General features: G+C 43.0%; 1 protein-coding gene across 1 annotated transcript in view; it reads right to left on the bottom strand.

Moving 5' to 3' along the window:
- Window positions 1-13180, bottom strand: part of LOC124616350 (cytochrome P450 6k1-like) — a 61051-nt gene extending 47871 nt beyond the window's left edge. The window contains exon 1 of the mRNA XM_047144659.1: window positions 13133-13180. The gene's annotated coding sequence lies outside the window, so the exon portion shown is untranslated. The remainder of the gene's footprint in view (window positions 1-13132) is intronic.
- Window positions 13181-13392: the final 212 nt, after the last annotated feature.

The raw sequence follows: 13392 nt of genomic DNA, 5'->3' as shown, positions 1-13392 counted from the left end.
ATTACTTCATTGCTAGGTTGTGTCAGAGTATCTGCAGGAGAGAAAACATGTTGTACTGCACCACAAACAACACAATAACATGTACGTGTAACTTGACCTGTAAGTAGGCCAAACGTCACTGTACATATCCAGTGTTAGGAGAAATGTACGCTAACATAAACAAACATAACAAGACTACAGTACAATCACACAACGTAAATGGAACAACTCACTGCAGACCACTGAGCCAACTAATGTTTACATCAATACTGCATGGAACTATCTCAGCAGGTTGTTGACCCTGGTTTGACACAGAGCATCAACGACACAACAGTGCCCATATCCAATTACACATTCGTAATGCCTTCCTATCTCATAGTATTCCATGCCATGAGTTGTAATTAACGTTAATTAATTACCAGTAGTCATTTGTAGTAGGACAAATAATACACTGTCATCACAAGAGCACCTCCTACAAAGACCCATTCATATGTCTTATGTCAGAACTCATGCTTTGTAGGACCCAGGGTCCGAAGACATTTTTGTCTTGTTTTGAAGCATACTTTAGTCCCCTGGAATACTGGCCAGTTTTTTTAGCATCTTGTGTCTGTCACACCCATACATAGGGTGAAGCTCCAGGAAAACGGCTAGTCTATGTATAAAACAGATTGTATGTCTTTATGTCCAGGATTCCTTCCCAAAACTACTGAATTGTTTTCAAGCAATTTGTCACACATACTGCTTCTACTACTTATCCCACGAGAATCACGACTGTAGGGTTAGAATTTCCTAGTTCTCATAGGTGTGGACACACAGATCAGAAGAGTTTTCAGTCATTGACATCTAGACTACCTGGGACGACAAGCATGTTGTGCAGGGATTAATGTCATTTTCTGCAGGGGTCACCTGTGCAGATGGGCACAGTTGATCAGAGTGATAGTGAGAGACTGAGAGAGGGAGAACATGAGGTGGACAAAAAAATGGGGGAGAAGGATGTCAACAGTCAGAGCAGGGAGAGCAGGCAACAGATGGAGAGGAGAGGAGGCATATTGTCAGGCTACTATGTGCATACCTTGCAGGTGATACAGATGTGGAAACACATGGCTGCATAGAAGAGGAGGAAGAACATGGGTAATGAGGAAAGGGCGAAGAATGGTGTAGACAGAGAAAGAGGGGGTTGGAGTTGGAGGAAATGATAGACAGAAAAATGGAGGAGAAATGAATGAACACAGAGGTGGGGGGGGGGGAGAATGAGGTGAAAAGAGAGAGAGTGGTTAGTGGAAAATGGATAGAGAGAGGAGGAGGTGGTGGACAGAGACAGGCTGGAGGAGATAGAGATGGACTGAGTGAGATGGAGGAGGTTAAGATGGACAAAGAGAGAGGGTAGTGGAGATCGATGAGAGGGAGAGGGCAGGAAGGGACATCAGAAAGAGGGGGACAGGAGGAGATGGCCAAATATAGATGGAAGCATAATATAGACAGAGTGTGGAGGAGATGGGACTGGACGTAAAGAAGGAGGCAGAAGAGATGGACAGAGAGAGGGAGGAGGAGATATTGGAGGTGGAGGAGGTGTTGTGCAGAGAGTATTGAGAGTAGGGGGAAATGCAGGAATCTGAAGGAAGGGTAGTGGGCACATGATAAAGGCAGAAGAGGGGGAAGATATGAACATAGGGATGGGGGAGGAAGATGTGGAAAGGAAAAGGTGGAGGAGGATAGGGATAGAAGCACAGAGGAAGAAGTAGTGGTGAGAGAGAGGGGGTAGATGAGGTGGACAGAGAGATAGAACAGATAGTACTGGGAGGATGAGGTGGACAGAGGCAGGGGAGAAAGAAGTGAACACAGAGAGGGTGGAGAATGTGTTGTGTGCAATATAAGTCCCAAACGTGTACATAGGTGAAGCCATGGGAAAAAGGCTGTCTATCTATAAACTCTTAAGACACGAAAAAGATTCAAAATGAAAGAATTATCGTAATGTGATGGAAATCGGTAGATCTGATGCACATGTACAGAAAAATGAAATTTCAGATAAATTGGGTGATTTATTGAGGAGAAAGTGCTTCACAAATTTAGGAATTTAATAATGCATTGTTGCATCTCTGGCCCTTATGCAAGCAGTTACTCGGCTTGGCATTTGCTTGACAGAGCTGTTGAGGTATATCATGCTAAATTCTGTCCAGATGATGCGTTAGATGCTCAAAACCCCGAGATGGTTGGAAGGCCCTGCTTCCAAACGTTCTCAACTGGTCAGAGATTCGGCGACCTTGCTTTCCACGGCAGGCTTTCGCAAGCACTAAGACAAGCAGTAGAAAAATTCGCCGTGTGCGGGTGGGCATTATCTTGCTGAAATGTAAGGCAAGGATGCCTTGCCATGAACAGCGACATAACGGGAAGCAGAATATCGTCGCCTTACCGCAGTACTCTAATGATGCCGCGGATGACAGTAAGAGGGGTCCTTCTCTGAAATGAAGTGGCATCCCAGGCCATCACTTCTTGTTGTCAGTCAATATGGCGGGCAACAATCAGGCTGGTATCCCACCACTCTCCAGGGCGTCTCCATACCAGTCTTCGGCTGGGAATCTCATGGACTGGAATAGAATTGTCTTCAGTTATGAAACTTACTTCTAACTGAGCCCTGGTGGCCAGTGACAACATGCTGGAGACACACAATCTGGGTGTCGCCCACCATACGGCTCGACAACTAGGACAGATAGTCTGGGGTGCCATTTCTTTCCATAGCAGGACCCCTTAGTTATCATCCGTGGCACCCCTATAACAGAGAGGTACGTCGACGATATTCAGTGCCCCGTTTTGTTGTGCTTCATGGCAAGGCATCGAGGACTTACATTTCAGGAAGCTAGTAGACAGCATACAGTTTAGATCAACGCATTCTAGTTTGAATATTTATCTCGTGCAGTAACTTTTCGGTACACAGGGATTCTAATAAAAGGTATCTGTAAATACATCAACTTCTATAGAGAAATTTATTCTGTTTAATAGCTTGCGGTCTCAGAGTACAGTGAGAAATCTGCACAGCAATTTTTAGTGCTACTTTATTCTCCTTTGGTGTATAAATTTCAAACTCACTAACGCCATTTGAGACATTATATCTATTTTATACACTGTGGGATATGGCTAGGTACTGTGCTTGTTGCAAGCGGACACAAGGAGAGTTGGCTGCTGTCCGTAAACAGCTGGGAGCTGCGTTGGCTACCGTCGACAAGCTTCCACCTAATGCTCGAAGTTACGGTGACGTCGGGGTGCCATTGAGGAGACCTGCGACTCCTTTGGTGCCACTGGAATCCCCTAGCGACTCGGCCGTTGCTGCGGCTTCCGATACGCAACATCTTACCGGTCCGTCCTCACTCTAGAGTAGGTGGCAGACAGTGGTAGGTTAGCGTGTCACTGGGCGGAAGGCGAAAGAGGGAGCAGGCCGTGCGGCTGGTCCCCTACGTCTTAGCAACAGGTACGAGGTGCTACCCGGTGATGATGATAACTCTGAGCCAGCACGGGATGCCTCACCTGTTGGGCCAGCGGTCGATTTTCCTGCCCAGTCCGGGCAAGTACAGAGGATGGGTATGCTTGTCATTGGGAGCTCCAATGTTAGGCGGGTGATGGAGCCCCTCAGGCAGAAGAGGCGGGAAAGAATTCCAGTTGCATTCGGTATGTTTGCTGAGAGGTCTCATCCGTGATGTGGATGAGGCCCTGTTTGAGGCTATCGAGCGCACTGGGTGCAACCGGCTGCATGTAGTGGCACATGTCGGCACGAATGACGCCTACCGCTTGGGTTCTGAGGCCATCCTCGGCTCCTTTCGGCGGCTGACTGATCTAATGAAGGCAACTAGCGACGCACGCGAGTTGCAGGCTGAGCTGTTTGTTGCATCGTACCCACAGTTTATCGCGGTCCTCTGGTTTGGAGCAGAGCAGAAGGTCTAAACCAGAGGCCCAGACGACTCTGTGGTGGTATCGGATGCAAATTTCTCGACCTCCGCTATCGGGTGCAGAATTGTAGGGTTCCCCTTCATAGTTCAGGCGTGAACTACACGCAGGAAGAGGCTATTACGGAAGCGGAGTACTTGTGGCGTGAAAATCGGGCTTTTTTAGGTTAGAGAACCCCTCCCTTGGGATCAAAGACGATTTTCCTGTTAAATCAGCCTCAGTGACCTCAGAGGATCTTGGTCCTCGTAGGTCAGATATAGAAAAGATTAATATGATTTTAGTAAACTGTAGGAACATGCAAGGAAAGGTCCCGGATTAGTGTCGCTTACTGAAGGTTATAGTGCACAGATAGTATTGGGAACAGAAAGCTGGCTGAAACCAGACGTCAATGACAACGAAATCCTAAGTTCAGATTGGAATGTTTATTGTAAGGATAGATTAGTCGCCAGTGGTGGCGGCGTGTTTATTGCAGTAAAAAATTCGATAAATTCTAGCGAGGTCAATGACAACGAAATCCTAAGTTCAGATTGGAATGTTTATTGTAAGGATAGATTAGTCGCCATTGGTGGTGGAGTGTTTATTGCAGCAAAAAAATTCGAAAAAAACCAGCGAGGTTATCACGGATTCCGAATGTGAATTAATCTGGGTGAAACTGAGTATCAAAGAACGGTCAAAAATGGTGATAGGATGCTACGTAAACAAAGAGTACTTCATCTCAGATTCAAGAGAAGTAAAAACCTAACTGACAAACAAAAACTGAATGAAGCGGAAATGTGCGTAAGGAGAGCAATGAGAGAAGCGTTCAATTATTTTGAAAGTAATACTTTGTCAACAGACCTGAGTATAAACCCTTTGAGATTTTGGTAAGTGGGTCAAAATCATGTTTTCATTCTCTCAGCGACCACAACGGCACTGAAACGGAAGGTAACAGAGAAAAAGCCGAAATACTGAATTCGGTCTTCCGAAGCTGTTTCACCACGGACGATCGTAACACAATCCCTCCTTTCAATCGTCGTACGAACATCGAAATGGCAGATATTGAGATAACCGATCGTGGAATTAAAATGCAGCTACAATCGCTTAGTAGGGGAAAGGCGTCAGGACCAGATGAGAAACCTATAAGATTCTATAAAGATTATGCGAAAGAGCTTGCTCTCCTTCTAGCAGTAATTTATCGTAGATCGCTTGAATAATGAAAGGTACCCTAAGACTGGAAAAAAAGCGCAAGTCATTCCCGTTTTTAAGGAAAGCCGTAAGACAGATCAACGCAATTATAAATGTATACTGTTGACGTCAATCTATTGTAGAATTATGGAACATGTTTTGTGCTCAAGAACTATGACGTTTTTGGAAAATAAAGTCTCTTCTATAAAAATCAACATGGATTTAGCAAAAAGAGATCCTGCGAAACAGAACTCGCTCTATTCCTCCATGAGATCCACAGCGCAGGGGACAACGGTGCTCTGGTCGAAGCCGTGTTTCTCGATATCTGTAAGACATTTGACACCGTCCCGCATTGCCGTTTAATGAAAAAAATACGAGCTTACGGAGTATCGGGGCAGACTTGCGATTGGATTCGAGACTTTCTTGTAGACAGAACACAACACGTCGCTCTTAACGGAACAAGATCGACAGATGTAAAGGTAATATCCGGAGTTACACAGGGAAGTGTGATAGGACTGTTGAAGTTTAGAATGTGTATAAATGATCTAATAGAAAGCGTCGGATGGTCTTTAACGCTACTCGCAGATGATGGAATTGTCTGGTAACAACAGCGATATAAGAATTTGTAGAACGACTTGCAGAGAAGTAATGAATGGTGCAGGCTCTGTCAGTTGACCCTGAACATAAATAAATGTAACATACTGCGCATACGTAGGAAAAGAAATCCACTACTGTACAGCTACACTATTGATGACAAACAGCTAGAGACAACGTCTACCGTAAAATATCTAGGCGTAACTATCCAGAACGACCTTAAGTGGAATGACGACATAAAACAGATAGTGGGAAAAGCAGATACGAGACTCGGATTCGTCGGAAGAACCTTAAGGAAGTGTAACTCATCCATGAAAGAAGTGGCTTAAAAGGCGTTTGTTCGCTCGATTCTTGAGTATTGTTCATCTATCTAGGATCCCTATCAGGTAGGACTGATAGAGGAAATAGAGAAGATGGAACTAAAAGCGGCAAGTTTCGTCACGGGATCGCTTAGCTGGCGGGAGAGCGTTACGGAGATGCTAAAGAAACTCCACTGGTACGGGATAGTGCTTTTCAGGACGAGTTGGACAACATATTACTTCCCCTCCACATACATCTCGCGTATTGACCAAGAGGGGAAAATTCGAGAAATTGGAGTCGACATGGAGACTTACCGACAATTATTGTTCCCGCGCACTATTCGCGAGTGGAACAGGGTTGGAGGGATCAGATAGTGATACCGAAATTACCCTCCGCCACACACCATTAGGTGGCTTGCGGAGTATGATGTAGATGTAGATGCACTGGCCCACACACGGCGAGAGTCTCTACTGCTTGTCTTCGTGTTTGCCAAACCATACCTCTGGCAGCAAGGTCGCCGGATCCCTCCCCAGTTGAGTACGTTTGGGGCATTATGGTCAGGGCTCTCAAAGCAATTCGAGACTTCGACGACCTAACGGGCCAGTTGGACAGAATTTGGCACGATACCCCTGAGGAGGGCATCTAAAAACTCGATTTATTAATGCCAAGACGTATAAATGCTTGCATAAGGGCCAGAGGTGGACCAATGCGTTATTGATTTGCTCAATTTGTTAAGCCCTTTCCCTTTAATAAAATCATCCAATTTCTCTGAAATTGTAATCATTTGTTTGTCTGGACATGTTATTCACATCTAATAATTTCCGTCTGTTTCGGACAATTCCTCATAGTGCGTCGTATTTTTTAATGTCTTAGAGTGTCTTGGAATGTAGGTACCCTCTAGGGGTTGAATAACCAACGAAAGCGTAACGTTCTGTGAGTCAGAGCGTGGAATGACAGAAATGGTTCAAATGGCTCTGCCGGCCGGAGTGACCGAGCGGTTAAAGGCGCTACAGTCTGGAACCGAACGACCGCTACGGTCGCAGGTTCGAATCCTGCCTCGGGCATGGATGTGTGTGATGTCCTTAGGTTAGTTAGGTTTAAGTAATTCTAAGTTCTAGGGGACTTATGACCACAGCAGTTGAGTCCCATAGTGCTCAGGGCCATTTGAACCATTCAAATGGCTCTGAGCACTATTGGACTTAACATCTGAGGTCATCAGTCCCCTAGAACTTAGAACTACTTAAACCAAACCTAACCTAGGGACATCACACACATCCATGCCCAAGGCAAGATTCGAACCTGCGACCGTAGCGGTCGCGCGGTGAATGACAGAAATTTGAACGCGATAGGGAACAAAGAAAATCTGAAAAGCTAAATGCTAAGGCTCATTCTAGGTATGCTGGGGATCAGCGAAGTGAAATGGAAAGAAGACGAGGATTTCTGATCAGACGTGTATGTGATAATATTAACAGTAGCAGTTAATAATATAACGGGAGGAGTATACCTTACGAACTAGAAATAGGGCAGGGTGTGAGCTACTGTGAACAGTTTTTTGATACAGTTGTTCATGTTAGAGTTGCAGCAAACCAACACCGATAACAATAGTTCAGGTATAGATGCTGACGTCGCAAGCAGAGGATGAAGACACAGAGAAAGTATATGACGATACTAAGCAGGTAATTCAGTACGTAGTGGGAGATGAAAACAGTCACGGGAGACTGGAATGCCGTTCTACGGGAAGAAGAAACGGTTACGGGAAGATACGTGCTTGGTAGTAGGAGTGAGAGAAGAGAAAGACTGATTGTGATATGCAATAAAATTCAGCTATTAATATCGAATACTTTCTTCAAGAGTCAGAAAAGTGGAGGTATACTTGGAAAAGGCCGGGAGACACAGGAAGATTCCAGTTAGATTATATCATGGTCAGGATTGTTAGTTGGATGGTTAATTTTGGGGAGAGGACCAAACAACGAGGTCATCGGTCCCATCGAATTAGGGAAGGATGGGGAAGGAAGTAGGCAGTGGCCTTTCAAAGGAACCATCCCGGCATTTGGCTGAAGCGATTAGGGAAACCACGGGAAACCTAAAGCAGGATGACCGGATACGGGTTTGAACTGTCGTCCTCCGAATGCGAGTCCAGTGTGCTAACCACTACGCCACCTCGCTCTGTTCATGGTGAAGCAGAGATCCCCAAATGATACAATGGATTGTATGGCGTAACCAGGAGCAGATGTAGAGTCAGATCACAATTCATTAATGATGAAGAGCAGGCTGAAGTTTAAGAGACTAGTCAATAAGAATTGCTCCGCAAAGAACATATGGAAGTACTAAACAATGAAGACATACACATGAAGATTTCCGAGGCTATAGGTAATGCGATAATGAATTGCTCAGTAGGCAGCTCAGTTGAAGAGGAATGAACAGTTCTAAAACCAGCAATCACTGGAGCGAAAAAGAAACGCATAGGTACAATAAAGATAATGAGTAAACCACAGGTAACAGAAGAAATGTTTGAGATGATCGACGAAAGAGGGAAGGATAAAAAAGCATAGGAAAATTAACGAATACAGTCACTTAGGAATAAATTAAATGGGTAATACGCGGAAGCTAAGACAAAATGGCTACATGACAAAGGTGAAAAAGGACTGAGTCAGCATACAGAAAAGCTAAAACAACCTTCGGTGAAATTAAAAGCAAACGCGGTAACATGAAGAGTGCACTGGGAGTTCGATTGTTAAATGCTGAGGAAAGAGCGAATAGTGGAAAGAGTAATTTGAAGGTGTGTCTGGGGGGGGGACGGGGGGGGGGGTGGCACACTTATCTGAAGGCGAGTTAGAAGAAGAAAATGGAGCTGGCAGGGAAGAGGGAGGGGATCCCTTGGAGTCAGAATCTCAAAGAGCTTTGGACGACTTAGGATAAAATAAGGAGGAAGGGATATATAACGTCCCATCAGAATTTCTAAAATCGTTGGGAGAAGTGACGACAAAACGACTATTGACATTAGAGTGTAGAATCTATAAGACCAGCGATATACCGTTAGACTTTTGGAAAAAACATCCTCCATACATTTCCAAAGATAGCAAAGTCGACAAGTGCGAAAATTAGTGCACTGTCGGCTTAACAGCTCAAGCATTCAAGTTGCTGACAATAATAATAGGCAGAAGACCGGCAAAGAAAACTAAGGCTGGGTTAGATGATCAGTTTAGGAAATGCAAAGACACCAGCGAAGCAGTTCTGACATTGCGCTGGATAAAGGAGGCAAGACTGAAGAAAAATCATGACGTGTCCATAGAGTGTATCGTCCTGGAAAAAAATTCGACAATGTAAAATGGTGCAACATGTCCGAAATTCTGAGAAAAATAGTGGTAAGCTATTGGGAAAGACCGGTAATACGCAATACGTACAAGAACCAAGAGACTGAAACGTCAAGAACGAAGTACTCAGATTGAAAAGAGTGTGAGACAGGAATTTAGTCTAAGTTCGTACTATTCAGTCTATCCATTGAAGAAGCAGTGTCGGAAATAAAAGAAAGGTTAAAGAGCGGGATTAAAATTCTGGGTGAAAGAGTATCAATGATAGGATTCGCTGATAACATTGCTATCTTGAGCACAAGTGCAGAATAATTACGCTGTCTGTTGAATGGAATAAGCAATCTAATGAGTATAGAATATGGAGTGAGAATAAATCGAAGAAAGACGAAAATAATGCGAAGCAGCAGAACTGTGAAAAATCAGAAATTACTATCATAATTGATGACAAGTTAAGGAATTCTGCTAGCCAAGCAGCAAAATAACCCATGGCAGACGGAACAAGGACATGAAAAGCCGAGTAGCGCTGGTATAAAGGCCATTCCTGGCCAAGAGAAGTCTACTAGTGTCTAACATTGACCTTAGTGTGAGGAAAAAAATTCTGAGAATGTATGTTTGGAGCACAGCATTGTATGGACTGTGGGAAAACCAGAAAAGAAGAGAATGGTAGCAACTGAGATGTGGTCGAGCGGTTCTAGGCGCTTCAGTCCGGAACCATGCAGCTGCTACGGTCGCAGGTTTGTATCCTGCCTCGGGCATGGATGTGTGTGATGTCCTTAGGTTAGTTAGGTTCACGTAGTTCTAAGTCTAGGGGACTGACGACCTCAGATGTTAAGCCCCATAGTGTTTAGAGCCATTTGAACCATTTGAACTGAGATGCGGTACTACAGAAAGATTTTGAAAATTAGGTGGACTGATAAGGCAAGAATGAGAAGGTTCTCTGGAGAATCGTCCAGGATCAAAATATATGGAAAACACTGACAAGAAGAAGGGACAAGATGGTAGGAGACCGTCAAGATTTTGCGGAATAACTTCCATGCTAGTAGAAGGAGCTGTAGGGGGTAAACACTTAAAAGAAAATCGAGAGCCGAATAACTCCAGTTAGTAATTGAGGATGTAGGTTGAATGTGCTACTCTGAGATGAACAGACTGGCAAAGGAGAGGAATTCTTGGTGGACCACATCAACACATTTCAGTATACTGATGGCTAAAAAAGAGAATGTATTTCGAGCATATCCTCCCAAACCGCCAGATCGGTATAAACCAATTTTGGCACAAATATTATTTGACCCCTGAGGTTCAGCACTATGGAGGTTACAGTCTCCTAGCCTCCATATTAGCCTCTTTCAGCCTCTGCCATGCTGGTTGCCCTGCACAACAGTCGTCCGGTAATATAACTTTGTATTGTCTTTTTAAGGTCGACACCAGTAAGGACAGCCGAGAAGAAACAAATCTAATAACGGGTTTATGGACATATGTGGGTACAGCTAAAAACTAACGCCCATTCCACTATCTTTGTGAGACCATTCAGTACCGAGTGGTTGCCGTGTCATCTTCTGCCAATGGCGTAATTCGGATTCTGTATGGAGAGATATAGGTGGTGCAACACTGTTCTGGCAGTTTTGAACTTCCCCTGACATTGGAACCGCTTCTTTTCACTCAAGTTGCTCCACAATTGCCATCACGAGAGTAAGTATCCCAGTCTTACCACCAAGGATAAGTCCCTGGCAGTGCGTGCAATTGAATTCGGGTTCACACAAGCTGACCACTTAGCCTTGAAGGGATAGCTGTTCACCACCGATCGAGAGAACAGAATTTCCGATTAAGAAGATCAAGATCGACAGTTAGTTCATCGACGCACCTGATGTTTGTAAATGGTTGACTCGCGAATTGTTCTTCCCGTTGGACACAGACAGGCGGCCAAGCACCAGAGAATTTTTCTCTCAAACGAAAACATACTATTTCGTTCAATGTTTTTGAAACTAAAAAGTCACGGTTGTCTCACGAAATACGTGCAACAACTGAGGCTTTGAATAAAATAAATGATGAAAAACAAGGAGGTGAAATGAATGCTAATTGTGATATCCATTAATTGAATTTCTTAGTAGAGTGATCTTGATGGAGCTATCAACAGGTATATGACGTACAAAACATGGGTCCAACAAACGCCGTATCTTTGTCTCTCAAATGAGGTTACACAGATTCCACATCATTTACCGAATTATTTCTTTCACTGTTGAAAAATATCGTGTACGCTTTCTGGATGTCATGGGTTGGAGAGAGGTGCACATGACGTAAAACGTGTGCAGATGATAACACACTAGATAATGTTATATATATATATATATATATATATATATATATATATATATATATATATATATATATTCAGAAGATTACAGGTTACGCGAGGTTCTAAATTAAATTTCACCTTAATGATTTGTCTACCTCAATGATTTGTCTAAATGATATTTCTGCGAACAAGGTGATACGCTCTGTTTCACTTTACTGATCAAATTAGTACATATTAGTTACAAATGTCAAACAGAGCAGAAACCAAATCCGATAAACAAAAATTACAATTAAAAAAATGTATTCACTCGCAGAATTACATATTGACAACAGATGTTGGGGCCAAAATGTTCTTGTATAATAGAATGTACGTATCAACCACATATATCAACAGTTAAAATCCATAATTGATAGTATATATAATTTGTTCAGTAGGCTCAGTGAAGAAGACAAATCTGTATTTACATAAACCATAGTAAAGGATTAATAAACCTTTAATTCTGCAACTAGTTGTCTGTTATTTTCCAATTATATCAAATATCTCTCTTCAGAGGCACTGCTGGTGAAATATATTTAGCGACATGATTAGTTTCGGAGTATTATGTCATGTTTATAAAGTGTTTGAGACAAAAACTGCATTCTCAATCTGAGAAATCTACGTAGTCATCACGCTCGACCAGATGTAAAATCGTGCTGGCACTCCACAAATGACTTTATTCCATTCTGAACCAGTAGCAACGGATCAGCATGCTAACCCTGTCATAAGTGCAGCGCCGAACAATACCACACGTGTTTTCCCTATACCTGGCAGAACACGGATGGCTAGCTTGGTAACAGTTCAAATGTAAGGATGTCACACGTAGACATTCAGAATAACTCAACGACCGATTACACATGATTTGTACCGTATATTTATCTGACTGGCAATTTAGTTTTCACGCCTATCCCGTTTTGCACGTATAACACATTGTTCTCAAACAAATCATGAAAAGAAAAACGTTTCATAAACAGCAACCTCCGAAAACAATATTCTTATTCATTTTCCTTTCCTTCATCAAATATTCGCACACTTCTTCGAATGAAGAAGCTCTAGCCAGATGTAGCCAGATCACATATTCATATGCATCTGCATTAAACAGAAGATATAAGATCTACAGCTAGCGACTTAATAACAAAAATAAAGCGATTTAATAAATAAAAAGTATATTTCAGTCAGTAGTAAGACTTAATCCTCATATTACGTATTTCGTTGTTTGGAGAGATTCCGCTCCATATACATTACGATATTTCTCACTAACAGAAAAGGGAAATAATTTAAATATAAGCATTAACAGTAAAAAAGAAATGGTACTTTATGACGCAGTGCAAAGATTGTTCGTCGAAAGAGCGTTGTTTTCGTTTCACCTGCGCGCCAGTTGACAGTACGACTTGATGTTTCAAATATGCTTCAGATCAAGTAGATTTGTACAGGTGTGTGTGTGTGTGTTTTTATTATGTGGAATAAGAAATGATGGAGGCAAGTAAATAAACTACGAAAGATATTGCAGAGAAGTACTTACCTGTGACTGTGTTCGTGGCTTCCGTGGATTACACTGAGATAAATTCTGCTCGCAGCATATCTTATATGAATACATGCCAAGGTCAGCGTTTCGCAACTCGTTCGGCGGCTGTGGACTCAGCATGATTTGTCAAAAGGCGGGTGCTTGTATTTCATTTACACAAAACGAATCTTTTGAACAACAGACTGTCGATGAAAGTACTTGACAGCGCTTGCAGTTTTCAAGCTTTCAGAACGTTACATCTGGATGTCATTCACTAT

This window comes from Schistocerca americana, chromosome 5 (genome assembly GCF_021461395.2).
Source record: "Schistocerca americana isolate TAMUIC-IGC-003095 chromosome 5, iqSchAmer2.1, whole genome shotgun sequence".
NCBI lineage: Eukaryota > Metazoa > Arthropoda > Insecta > Orthoptera > Acrididae > Schistocerca > Schistocerca americana.
Note: the sequence above shows the minus strand (reverse complement) of the source record. Positions and strands in the feature narration are given on the sequence as shown.